This window comes from Dama dama, chromosome 9 (assembly GCF_033118175.1).
Source record: "Dama dama isolate Ldn47 chromosome 9, ASM3311817v1, whole genome shotgun sequence".
Lineage (NCBI taxonomy): Eukaryota > Metazoa > Chordata > Mammalia > Artiodactyla > Cervidae > Dama > Dama dama.
In genome coordinates this window covers 108042718-108055523 of record NC_083689.1, presented here as the reverse complement: position 1 = coordinate 108055523, position 12806 = coordinate 108042718, and the positions used below count along the sequence as shown (strand labels likewise).

At 39.8% G+C, this 12806-nt stretch overlaps 1 protein-coding gene across 4 annotated transcripts in view; it reads right to left on the bottom strand.

Moving 5' to 3' along the window:
• Positions 1-12806, bottom strand: part of FER (FER tyrosine kinase) — a 442861-nt gene that overhangs the window by 175081 nt on the left and 254974 nt on the right. The gene's annotated exons all lie outside the window — the stretch shown is intronic.

The window sequence follows — 12806 nt, the reverse complement described above, 5'->3', positions numbered from 1 at the left end:
CTCAAACCAAAAATCTAAGAGTTGCTCTGGAGTCTTTTCTCTGCCTTGTCTCCCACAGACAGCCCACCAGGACATGTTGCGTCTACTTCCAGAAGATAACACATCTACCTTCTGTCTGTCTCGAGTCCCACCACTGAAGACCAAGTAAACATCATTTCTCCCCGAGAGCAATGTAAGAGTCCTTTAGCCTGATTTCTTGCTTCCATCCTTACCTCATAAATATTCTGAATGCAGGAGAGAGTTGCAAATAATCTTTTAAAAAATGTAATTAAGAACTGCCTCCCCTTTTATTAAAAATCTTCAATAACATCACACTGGTCTTAGAATGAAATGCAAACTCTTTCTCACAGCGCAGCAGGACAAGATCTGGGTCCCGCAGTTTTGTACACTGATCTTATTCCACTCCCCCTTTTGAGGGCTTTCTTACGTTCTTTGCACAGACTACGTCTCTGGTTATTGTTGATTTTGAACTCTGTACATTTGTACTGCAAAGTCACTCCACCTAGAACTTACTCATCTCTGTAACTTTAACCACAGTTAATGCATTTCATGTTCTAGGTCTTTGAGTCAAACTGTATCTTTTCAAAGAAACTTTATCTGACCATCCAATCTAAAATGGACTTCAAATGATAGTATACTATTTCTATATAATGTCATTGACATTTTGAGGACCCAGTATCACTTATCCAAATATGTAAAAGTTATTATTCTATTAACAGGCTGTTACACAAAACATGTTCTACTATATTCCTCTGACACATGTGCCTCCCCCAATATGTGGAACGTCGTAAAAAGATGCCCATTAAGAAGGCTTACTTTAAGAAGAAAAATTCGAGGCTGTAAGAAAACTTTGATCCCGGTCTTATTCCCTAAGTTTGCTGCTTCCCTCCCCACCATGATCCCATCGCACTTCTCAAGGCGCCTGGCATGTACACATCGTGGGCGCCCCCGTCTGAGTGTCCAGGCTGCACCTGTGTGCGCCATCAACACGCACCTGTCGGTCACTCTTCAGACGGTCTACCCTTGAGAGCGTGGGCCTGGACGGGCCATGGAGGTGGGTCCAGGGGCAGTGGGGTTGGGTATCTGAAGTCCTCAAGGCCCTGAAAGGGAGCCGACCAACTCTGTGTGGTCCCACAGTCCACACTCCAGGGACTACAAGTGCCTCAACTGCAGGCAGAGCACCACTGGCGGACTTCCAACGCAGGGCCACAGAAGGAGCTGTGTGAAGTCCTCCTGGGTCTCAGGAGCTCACCAGTCCACCTGTTTCCTTTTTAGCAACATTAAACTATAATTCTTCTAACTCATCTATTTACTTCTCTGTATGCGTGTGTGTGTGTGTGTGTGCCAAGTCACTTCAGTCGTGTCCAACTCTCTGCAAGCCCATGGACTGTGGCCCGCCAGGCTCCTCTGTAAGACTTTCCAGGCAGGAACACTGCAGTGGGCTGCCATAACCTTCTCCAGGGCTCTTTCCAACCCGGGGGTAGAGCTCACGACATCTCTTGTGTCTCCTGCATTGGCACGCAGGTCCTTCACCGCTGGCGCCACCTTGGGAAGCCTACTTTTCTGTGTCTCCTCCCTCCAAAAGGTAAGCTGCCTGCTTATAGGAGCTCTGTCTGGTTTGTAATGTCTGACACATACATCACTGCTATTTCATAAATATTTGCTGGATTATAGTTCTTACTATGACAACAGGAAAATACAACAACTTTTAGAAAAAATGTTTCAAAAGGTCATGTTTGCAAATAAACACCTACCAAATCTGGACTCCCCTAGTGGCTCAGGGGTAAAGAATCTGTCTGCCAATTCAAGAAACGTGGGTTTGATCCCTCGGCTGGGAAGAAGGAAATAGAACCCACTCCAGTATTCTTGCTGGGAATCCCATGGACAGAGGAGTCTGTGGGACACAGTCCATGGGGTTGCAAAGAGTCACACACAGCTTAGTGACTAAAGAACTACAAACAACTTACCAAATCTAAGAAAAGTAAGCATTTGCATTTCAACTAACCTTATCTGTGTAAGATTTACTATTTTATAAGATGGCATATATGCTATCCTAAAGCCTTAGGAACTTTATAAAAAATTGAAATAAATACTGAGAAATCTCTCATTATAAACTAAAGATTAATGGAAAGGGGGATGACAGAGGATGAGATGGTTGGATGGCATCACCAACTCAACGAACATAAGTCTGAGCAGACTCTGGGAGATAATGAAGGACAGGGAAGCCTGGCGTGCTGCAGTTCATGGGGTCGCAACGCATCAAACAGGACACTGAACAACAGCAACAGGTAGGGAGAAACTGGCTAATAAAAAAGTTTACTTTAAGAAAACATTCTAATATAGTTTATACTCAGCATATGCAGAATACCATATCAGAGCACTCTTCCAGTAAATTATTAGAAACTAAAAATGAAAAGCAATTTCTGCTTGTGAGTCAAATTTTCATTAAATGACTTGTTAATTATTTAAACATACCACTATACTATGCATTTTGTATTTGTACATATATATTTCGTATATGCAAATTGTATATCTTCATAGAAACTAAGTTACTTGATTTCAAGATGAAAGGTTCAGGAAAATTCTACAACAGAGAATCCAATATTAAATCCCCTGATATTACTGTTATTCACGTCAAAGAAAACTTTAAACAGGCAGATGGTTTGCCAAAATTTAATTTTACAATGCTCCTGCATAGCAGCTAAAAACCTAAGTTTGTTAATTACAACGGTAATAAATAGCACCAGGTAGAACAAAAAGTCATTTGTTTCTTTGAATCTAATCATGAGGTGGGTGTGAAATATTTTTGCATATATGACACAGACATATTAAAGTAGCAACACTACAATCATCTTACTATGTGAAGCAAAATACTGAAAATAATTCGAATTAAAAAAACACAACAGATTGAAAGGAAAGAAGCTAATCAATAGGAGCTATCTCTAGGGTTTGAGTAGTAATAATTTTCTTCTTTAAATTTCACTTTGACTATAGACTGCCTATATTAACAATCAGAAAATCCAATGATTTCTTATGAAAGAAATACAGTGAATGAAACAGGTAGTTGGAATTAATGCAGTTCAAATTATATAAATTTCGTTGAGTGAACTGAATAAACTGATGGTAAAGAAAAAAGGAGAAAAAAGGTAGAATGATTCCTTAGTTCCAGGCTACAGGTATACTAAGACCATGATGGTCTTTATGTTATGAAAGTACTAAAAATGCCATTTAACTCAGAGTATTTCTACACTGTGGTAGAGACCAGAGACATGACTAAATATACACTACATTATTTATGACTATAAAGCAATATTCAGTTCAATTCAGTTCAGTTGCTCAGTCATGTCCAACTCTTTGCGACCCCATGAATTGCAGCACGCCAGGCCTCCCTGTCCATCACCAACTCCCAGAGTTTACCCAAACTCATGTCCATAGAGTCGGTGATGCCATCCAGCCATCTCATCCTCTGTCGTCCCCTTCTCCTCCTGCCCCCAATCCCTCCCAGCATCAGGGTCTTTTCCAATGAGTCAACCCTTCACATGAGGTGGCCAAGTATTGGAGTTTCAGCTTCAACATCAGTCCTTCCAATGAACACCCAGAACTGATCTGCTTTAGGATGGACTGGTTGGATCTCCTTGCAGTCCAAGGGACTCTCAAGAGTCTTCTCCAACACCACAGTTCAAAACTGATTCTTAAAACACAATTTCTAAGTAAACTTACTCCACAAACACTGCTCTTGCTAAAAACAACTCTGGCAATCCATTTTAAAAACTGCCTTCAGAACTTAAGAATGTTTCCAATGTTAGCAGATATCAACCTATGGAAATGGAATTTGTAAAGACAGTAATTAAGAGCCAAATCTGGTGGATGTGGTAGGTGGTAGGTAGGCCAAACCTGCTAAAAAACAACTTGACTGCCAAGCAGTGAGACCCATTTTGTACTGGTGGAAAAGTTACCTTTAAGTCAAACCTAAAAGAAATATTTTTTAAAAAATATTTATTTATTTGCTGTGCCGAGTCTTTGTTACAGCATGTGGAATCTATTCCCTGACCAGGGATAGAACCCAGGTCCTCTGCATTGGGAGCACAGTCGTAACCACTGGACCACCAGGGAAGTCCCCCAAAGAAATAAACTTTAAAGCATTTTTAGGAAAGCAGAACAGCAGTTAGAATTTTTTGTTCTCCAAAATTATCTTGATGAAAGCGTGAATCATTATCAGAATTCTTTACACTGGTCTTAGAAATTCACAGAAGCAGCTGTATAGCTGTATTTATATGTGTAGGTATACGTTAAGCTTGGGAAGGAAAGAGCTATCAGCTTTGTGACTCACATCTTTCCTGGCACTACACGAAGAACACCAGGAGGAATGAGTGACCTCCACCAGCCTTCCTGGTAAAGTTATGGACAGACTGGTTTTCAAACCTCAGCCTGCATCAGAATCATGTGGAGGACTTGGTAAGACTGACAGGTCTCACCCCAAGACTTTCTCATCAGTAGATTTGGCAAAGGACCCAAGAATTTGTGTATCTACTAAGCTTCCAGGTGGAGTTGATGCTGCTGGTCTGCTGATCACACTTTGACACTATTAATAATAATACTTTGGTATAAACCTAGGACGACAGAGGATGAGATGGCTGGATGGCATCACCGATGCGATGGACATGAGTTTGAGTAGGCTCCGGGAGTTGGTGATGGACAGGGAGGCCTGGCCTGCTGCAGGCCATGGGGTAGCAAAGAGTTGGACACAACTGAGCGACTGAACTGAACTGAACTGATAAGCCTAGGAGAAAGTTACCAGGGAGGGCTTATCTATAAAGTTAAGGTCTTCACCTGGTCTTTTAGATAGGTTTATCTATCTAGATAAACCTATAATTATGAGTGCATGACTAGAGAATAGGAAGTAGTTATGTAAGAATTTTTGTGTGTGGAACTAATGGACTGAAAGAACAGAATCCCCAAACCATACACTGCTTGAAACTTTTGATTCTGTTAATCCAAAACTTACCCTCCTGTGATGAAAGGGAAGCTTTTGAAAGCTGTACACCGTGGACATTAGCCCCAAGGGGAGAAAGAATGCTACATTTGTGCCTGGTTTCTGCTCTGGGCTTTCTTGGTGGCTCAGACGGTAAAGAATTCACCTGCAATGCAGCAGACCTGGATTTCATCCGTGTGTTGGGAAGACCCTCTGGAGAAGGGAATGGACACCTACTCTAGCATTCCTGCCTGCAGTGCTTCATGGACAGAGGAGCCTGGCAGGCCACACAGCCCGTGGGCTCGCAGAAGAGTCGGGCGTGACCGCGCGTCTGACTCTTTCACCCCCTGCATCACCCTCTGAACCATCACAGCACTCGGGTGTGGATGGCAGCTGTGGTCCGCACGAGCCAGCTATGCCATGTCAGCCTTCTGTGTTAAGACAAGCCGCTTCTCAAGGTCGCATGGTCTGAAGTGCGTGCACGCTAAGTTGCTTCAGCCATGTCCCACTTGCCCCAACAGTATATGCTGTAGCCTGCCAGGCTCCTCCATCCACGGGATTCTTCAGGCGAGAATAGTGGAGTGGGTTGCCGTACACTCCTCCAGGGGATCTTCCCGACCCAGGGACTGAACCCTCATCTCAGTCTCCTGGCATTGGCAGGCAGGTTCTTTACCACTAGCACCACCTGCGAAGCCCATGATTTAACAGTGGTGTTACCCAACTAGTTATCAAACTTTCACATTTTTGTTTTGCATTTTTCCTTACTGCTTATCCAACCAAGGGGTTGGTAAAGATGATCGGAAGACAGTATGAGGGAAATGCAACTCTACAACCTGGGCCCTTTGAAAAGCTGCTACTTTGCTCAGAGAACACAGTGAATCCTTTAAAATGCTGTGGGAGTTAGCTGACATTTCAAAAGATTGCTTTATGCCAGACACTGCAATTTTTACATGTCTATGATTTATATGATTATACACATATGGCACCTATTTAAATCTGTAAAACCTAACAGGCAGTCATAAATTCCGTTTATAGATGAGGAAACTTAAGTTTTCATTGATAAACTGACCCAACCTACATATCTGCAACATCAGGATTCAGGTATTGGATACTCATGCCTATATTCTTCACTGCCAAACTATATTGAAAATTGTAAAAAGGCAAAAAGATAACGGGGAAAGGGGTATAAAAACCTTGGTTATCTAGAGTTCTCTGTATGTATAATTCCAATGATATGGTATTAGTTTAACTCTACATCATCATAAAAAATGGATTATCGGGATATAGGTGTATGTGTGGCTGAGTCCCCTTGTTGTTTACCTGAAGCTAGCACGACATTGTTAACTGGCTCAACCCCAAAACAAAATAATAAGTTAAAACTGATTACCAGTCCTAAATCTTTAGATGCTCAAAATGAAGACAAGCATGCTTTTAAATGGGCAGGATAAAGCAAAAGTATTACCTTTAACGATTCTTACTGATGCTTTCTGTGGGTCCTCTGAATTTTTGGATAAGACAACCAAAAGCACAGGTAGTAAAAGCCAAAACAACAAGTGGGACTACATCAAACCAAAAATCTTCTTCACAACAAAATAAATTAAGAAAATAAAAAGGCAACATGGGAAATGGGAAAAAAAATTTGCAGACCATATGTCAGATAAGGGGTTTAATACCCAAAATATATAAAGAATTACTAAAATTCAGTCACAAAAAAAACAAAGAATTTCAATATTAAAAAATGGGCAGAGGAGCTAAGAGGACTTTTTTCCAAAGAAGATATCCATGCAGACCACAGGTACATGAAACTGATCCTCAGTATTCCTAGTCACCAGGGAAATGGAAACAAAAGCACAATGAGATATCACTTCGCACCCATTAGAATGACCATCATTAGGAAGAGAAGACATAACCCGTGTTGGTAGGATATAGAGACAAGGAAGCTCTTATATACTGTTAGTAGAAATGTAAACTGATTCAGTCACTATGGAAAACAGAATGGAGGTTCCTTAAATTAAAAACAGACTATGATACAATCCAGCAATCCTACTTCTTGGAGTATTTATCTGAAGGATATAAAATCACTATCTCGAGAAGATACAAGTGACCCATTGTTGACAGTAGCATTATTTACAATGGACAATTCATTAAAACAACTCAGGCAGCCATTGATGGGTGAATGGATAAAGAAGTTGTCGTGTATATTTATACAATAGAAAATTGTTCAGTCACAATAAAGAAGGAAATATTCCCATTTGCCAACAAGATAAGTGGACTCTGAGGGCATTATACTGAGACAAGTTAGAGAATGACAAATACTAAACATGACAAATACTGCTTGTTGTCATTTATATGTGAAATCTAAAAAAAGCCAAACTCAAAAAGACAGACAGCGAATGGTGGTCACCAGAGGCTGGTGTTTGGGAGAACCAAGGATGCCTTGTTTAAGGGTAAATATTGGAACTAGCAGATCAATCAGTCCTGCGGAGCTATGCACAGAACAGGGACTATAGTCAACAATACTCTTTCAGAGAAACGTCAAAGCTGCTAAGAAACTAGACCTTAATCGTTTCCACCGCAAAAAAAGGGAGTTATAATTATGTGATGTGACAGGCATCCAATGCTACAGTGGTAATCATACTGCAATATATAAATGCATCAAATCAACACATTGTACTAAAATGTATACTAATGTGTACTAAATGTGTACTAAAATGTGTACTAATAACTGTACCTAAAACTTACACAATGTTGTATGTCCATTACATTTCAATTAAAAGATCTATCCATGGCAAAAAAGGACATACTTTAACGTAAATAAAATAACCATAATAAAGTTAAGGTCAGTAATATAATATATTCCTCCAGAAACAGTCAACAGAATAAAAGATAAATGAATTTTTTTTGGACCAAGCTAAAAGAATTAAAATTGATATTGTATAGAAATAAGTTTTATATCTTCATGTGAATTGCTACTGCAGAGGATCCAGAAATGAATAACATTATGTGTGAATATATAATATTTATTAATACAGCATGAAAATCTTACTATGTCCTTTGTCTTAGCAATCACAGGAAACTGATTCAGCCCAGTTTTAAAAGGCTTGAATAGCAAAAACTTTAAATGGAAATGATGATTCCACTCTGATGACTGCAAAGGGGCCAGCAGATGTTGCTTTGATAAAAACACTGCCTTGCTCCGTGTTAGAACCAGGGAGCTTATGAAATCACACACACACACGAGTCAAAATTCTTCACGCAACTGTCAAACACAAGAACAACTTTTTCTGATAACTAGATTGAGTCTGACATTATTTCTGGAAACATAAATATCATACTTTGACGTTAACACCTACAGAGACATTTAGAACAAAATGTTCTTTAAAAATCAACATTTAAAAAGATTACTTTAAAAACAAGAATAACACTAAAGTCAGAAAATGCATCTAAGACTTCACCGTTTCCAGTAACAGGTAATTCCACTTTCCATGTTCAGCAACATGAGAAATCAGTGAGTTAAGTGCACAAAGAAAGTGTCTACTCCTGCTGTCCTTTGCTTTTGTCATCTTACATCTGTGAAACAAGATTCGGGTAGTTTTCACTTTTCTTTATTATTTATCATATTCTCCTAGATTTTAGAGCATTTGCCTTTATTTTTTCCCTTTCCATTCTGACAAAAGCAAATGAAGAAAATAACTCATAATTTAAAGGAAATAGTTGCATTTATTATCATCCTCATGTTTGCATTTAATGTCCCATGAGACATAAATGTATCTCTTTGAAAAAATCTTTCCAATTTCAAGCTCTATGCATACTGCTAATGTGCCATCATAGTAACATCACACAGAAACACCACACAGGTCTCAAAGAAGGCAAATTTTGGAATCACTTTCTGGAAATCATATTACATGAAGCAAAGTTATTGCTTTTTTAAAAAAGCTCTTACTTTGAAACAAATGAAAAAAAAGGGTACAAAACTGGAACTAGCAGACAAATCAGTCCTGGGTAGCTATGCACAGAACAGTGACTATAGTCAACAATACTGTTTCATACAAATGCCAAAGTTGCTAAGAAACTAGACCTTAATCATTTCCGCTGCATAAAAAGGGAGTTATGTGATAGGCATCCAGTGCTACAGTGGTAATCATACTGCAGTATACAAATGCATCAAATCCACCTGCTAAGGCAGGAGACTCAGGAGACATAGGTTTGATCTCTGGGTTGAGAAGATCTCCTGGAGAAGGAAATGGCAACCGATTCCAGTATTCCTGCCTGGGAAATCCCATGGACAGGGAAGCCTGGTGGGCTACAGCTCACAGGGTCACAAAGAGTAGGGCATGACTTACCGACTGAATAACAACAACTTAACGTGACAGGCATATATTAACATATGATCTCCACATGCAAGAAGCTCACCATCACAGGCATCATCACAGTAATAAAGTCAGGCAAGTGTAACATTGGCATTATGAGCCAAGTGTCAAGAGTATAAAAAAAAGAGAATGATTAACTTCTTTTGTATTTTTGCATGTCCATCTCTCTCATTTTTCAAAATAAATTCATTTCATTTGCACCAAAACCCAATGTTCAAAACTCCAAAACATTATAAAAATAATAGTCAAGTAAAGAGAATACCTTATATTCTCTTAATACGTGAATCTTAATAACAGTTTTCTGTAGAAAATAAGAGTAATCAGCTGTTTAAACTACATGAGCAGCTCTGACTGGGAGACCAGGGGAGACACCCTCCCAAACCCAGAATGCTTATCTGCACAGATGGTAACTCTATGGGTCACAGGGACAACATAAAATCAGGAAAAGAGACAAAAGCATAGGATCAGGAGTGAAGATAGTGAATTCTCTTTATACTGTTTTAATCTGGGACACCCAAATTTAGGTGTTCCTCCTTGGAGACAATTCTAACTACTGGTCAAAAGTTCACGAGACTTGTCAGAGAGTAGCAGCGCAGAACATCTCAAGAGGAACAGAAAAGGAGAATTAAAGAGAAAACAGAGCAAGTTTCAAAAGTCAAGAACTGTAACAGACCGCTTCATATCCACACACAGGTATATACGCCATTTTGAAGAGTAACTCCTTTTTCTCCCCTCCAGACATGGAGTTTCTTCCTCACCTAGAACCCTGGCCTGCTTTATTTCTTACTTAAAACAACAGACTGTGACAGAAGTGACTCTGGGCAAATTACAAAGTCTAGACCTTAAGAAGCCTTGAAGTTTTTATTTTTACTGCCTTCAAACACTATGCCAAGATCATGATGATGTTACAGGGAGAAGCCTGGCATTAAAGACCAGTCACTGAAGCTGTCAGCTGGGCCCACCCCTTACCTGGTCAGCAGAAAGCAAACAAATGAAACAAATGAGTGCACCCAGCTTAAACCAGCAGAACTGTCCAGAACCATGAGAAATAACAAAACATGATTTTAAGATACTAAGTTTGGGGACAGTGTTTTATATGGGAATGATTAACTGAAATGAGAACCAACAGAGAACTGCATCTCGGAAGAAGCAAAAAGCAAAGGCAGAAGACAGTTTCTACTAAAAGACAGAATTTTCACGAAGTAGCAAAGATTTTTAAACAGCTGGGGGCTGAGAAGAGGTCACTGAAGCAAGTAAAGAGCTCATCTCACATACTTGAGAGCTCAGCGTCACTCAGGTGGACAGGGTGGAAGACTTTCTCAGGAGGTTCCAAATGAGCAGTTGAGGAAAAAAACAGACGGAAAATTGAATTGTTCTTATGAGTTACTTTCTAAGAAAGACAGGAGCTCTTTTATAAGACTGAAGAGCAAGACTGGTTGAACGGAAGCTGGTGTCCACGATGGTTTAAGATAAGGATGCAGTAGCTGAGGAAAAGGTTGCAAGAGAAACAAAAAATGCTTTTTTTTTTTTTTTTAAATAGAGAAAACCAATGTATCAAAGGCCCAAGGGAGGTGCAAAGACACGGGACAAATCTGAGCAGTATCTTAGTTCAGGCTGTTCTAACAAGGTATCATAGACCAGGCGGTTCAAACAGCAAACAGTTCTTTCTTTCTCACCGTTTTGGAGGCTGAGAAGTTGGAAGATCGAGGCCCCAGCAGGTACAGCAGGCACAGAACACCCCTCCTGGTTTGCAGACAAACCCCTTCTCCAGGCTTCTTCTCTCTTTACAAAGACACTGATCCCATCGCGGAGGCTCCACTCTCATGACTTCATTTAAACTTCCCTGCCCCCCAAACACCCTCACCTCTTAATACCCTCCCATGGGGTGACAGGGTTTCAACGTGTGAACTGGGGGAGGGGAGGCATGAACATGCAGCCCAGAACAATGAGATAACCAGAGAAAAATTAAAAGAAAAAAAGCTAGGTGAATTGATAACAGCTGGGATAAGAGAGCAAGCCAGGTTAGGATGGCTGAAAATAATCCTTGGTAAAATGCTCAAGATCTTCTTACCCAGGCTCTTAGAAAAAAAGAATGAAAGCAAGACCACTTTCTAAGACTGAAGGAGCAGAAAGTATTTCAAGAACATGAGAAAAATAGTTAAGTTCGGAAACAGCCGTGGGAAATGGGGAGAAGAAACAATGAGACATGGGAACTATCACGTCAAACGTAACAGTTGACACATTGACAAGCAATGTGGAGAACATCTCTAATGGCAGCTGTGGTTAGGGAGAAGAACTACTATGTTGCTATTTAAACAGATAATAAGATAGTACTTTTACTCAATCCCATGTATTAGGCAGTAATATAATGTTCAAGAGGAGAACACTTTATTTCCTCCGCGAGTGCAGGATTATCGTTTAAATACAGGGGTTTCTGTATTACATGGTTGTCAATGCCCACCAAAGACGCATGGTCACAGACACGCACGTGAAGCCACACGACACATCATTATCACTGCTGCTGCTGTTTACCTGCTATGTCATGTCCAACTCCGTGTGGCCCCATGGGCTGCAGCCCGCCAGGCTCCGACCACTGAGCCAGTTAAGGAAATGCAAATTAACAACACAATAAGATAACTATATACCTATGAGACCGACCAAAATAATACTTCATTTTTTTTAAGTGATAAAACTAAGTACTAACAAGAAGGTAGAGAGATCAAAATTCTCCAGTATCATCAGTGGGAATGCAAAATGGCACAGTCACTTTGGAAAACAGTTTGGCATTTTCTTATAAACATACATTTATCAGAAAAACCACCAGTCCCATTCACAGGCATATACTCGAGAAATGAAAACTTATGTTCACACAAAAACCTGAATATGAATGCTTACAGCAGTTAGGTTAATAATCATCGAAATACTGGAAATACCTTTCAACTGAAGAATGGAAAAACAGACTGTGGTATAGCCATAGAACAGACTGCTGCTCAGTTACAAAAAGGAGAAAACGTCTGCTCTGTGCAACAACATGGATGAAACGCATTTGCTCTTCACTCAGTGAAGGTCAAATTTAGAAGGATATACACTGAATGATTTCTTTCATACGATATTCTTAATAAGTTTTAAAGGGCTAGGTGGACTAGAAAAGAACAGAAGAGAATTCTGGAGGGTGTTGGAATTTGACTGTGGGTGAGGTTACATAACTACACATTTGTCTAAATCATTAGAATGCATGCTAAAAAGGATTAATTTCTCTGTTTATAAAGTATCTCTCCATAGGTATGATTAAAACAATGTAAAGGGCCTTTGCAAGATGAAATGACACTGCAAAGACTGCTGTCTCCTACTGTTTTGAATGAAAACACACGGGACTACTATACTAATATAATGTCAATAACAGCTCAAGCATTTTAGAATGTGAAGTGTTACTTCACAATTCCATTGAACGAATATCAGTAGAC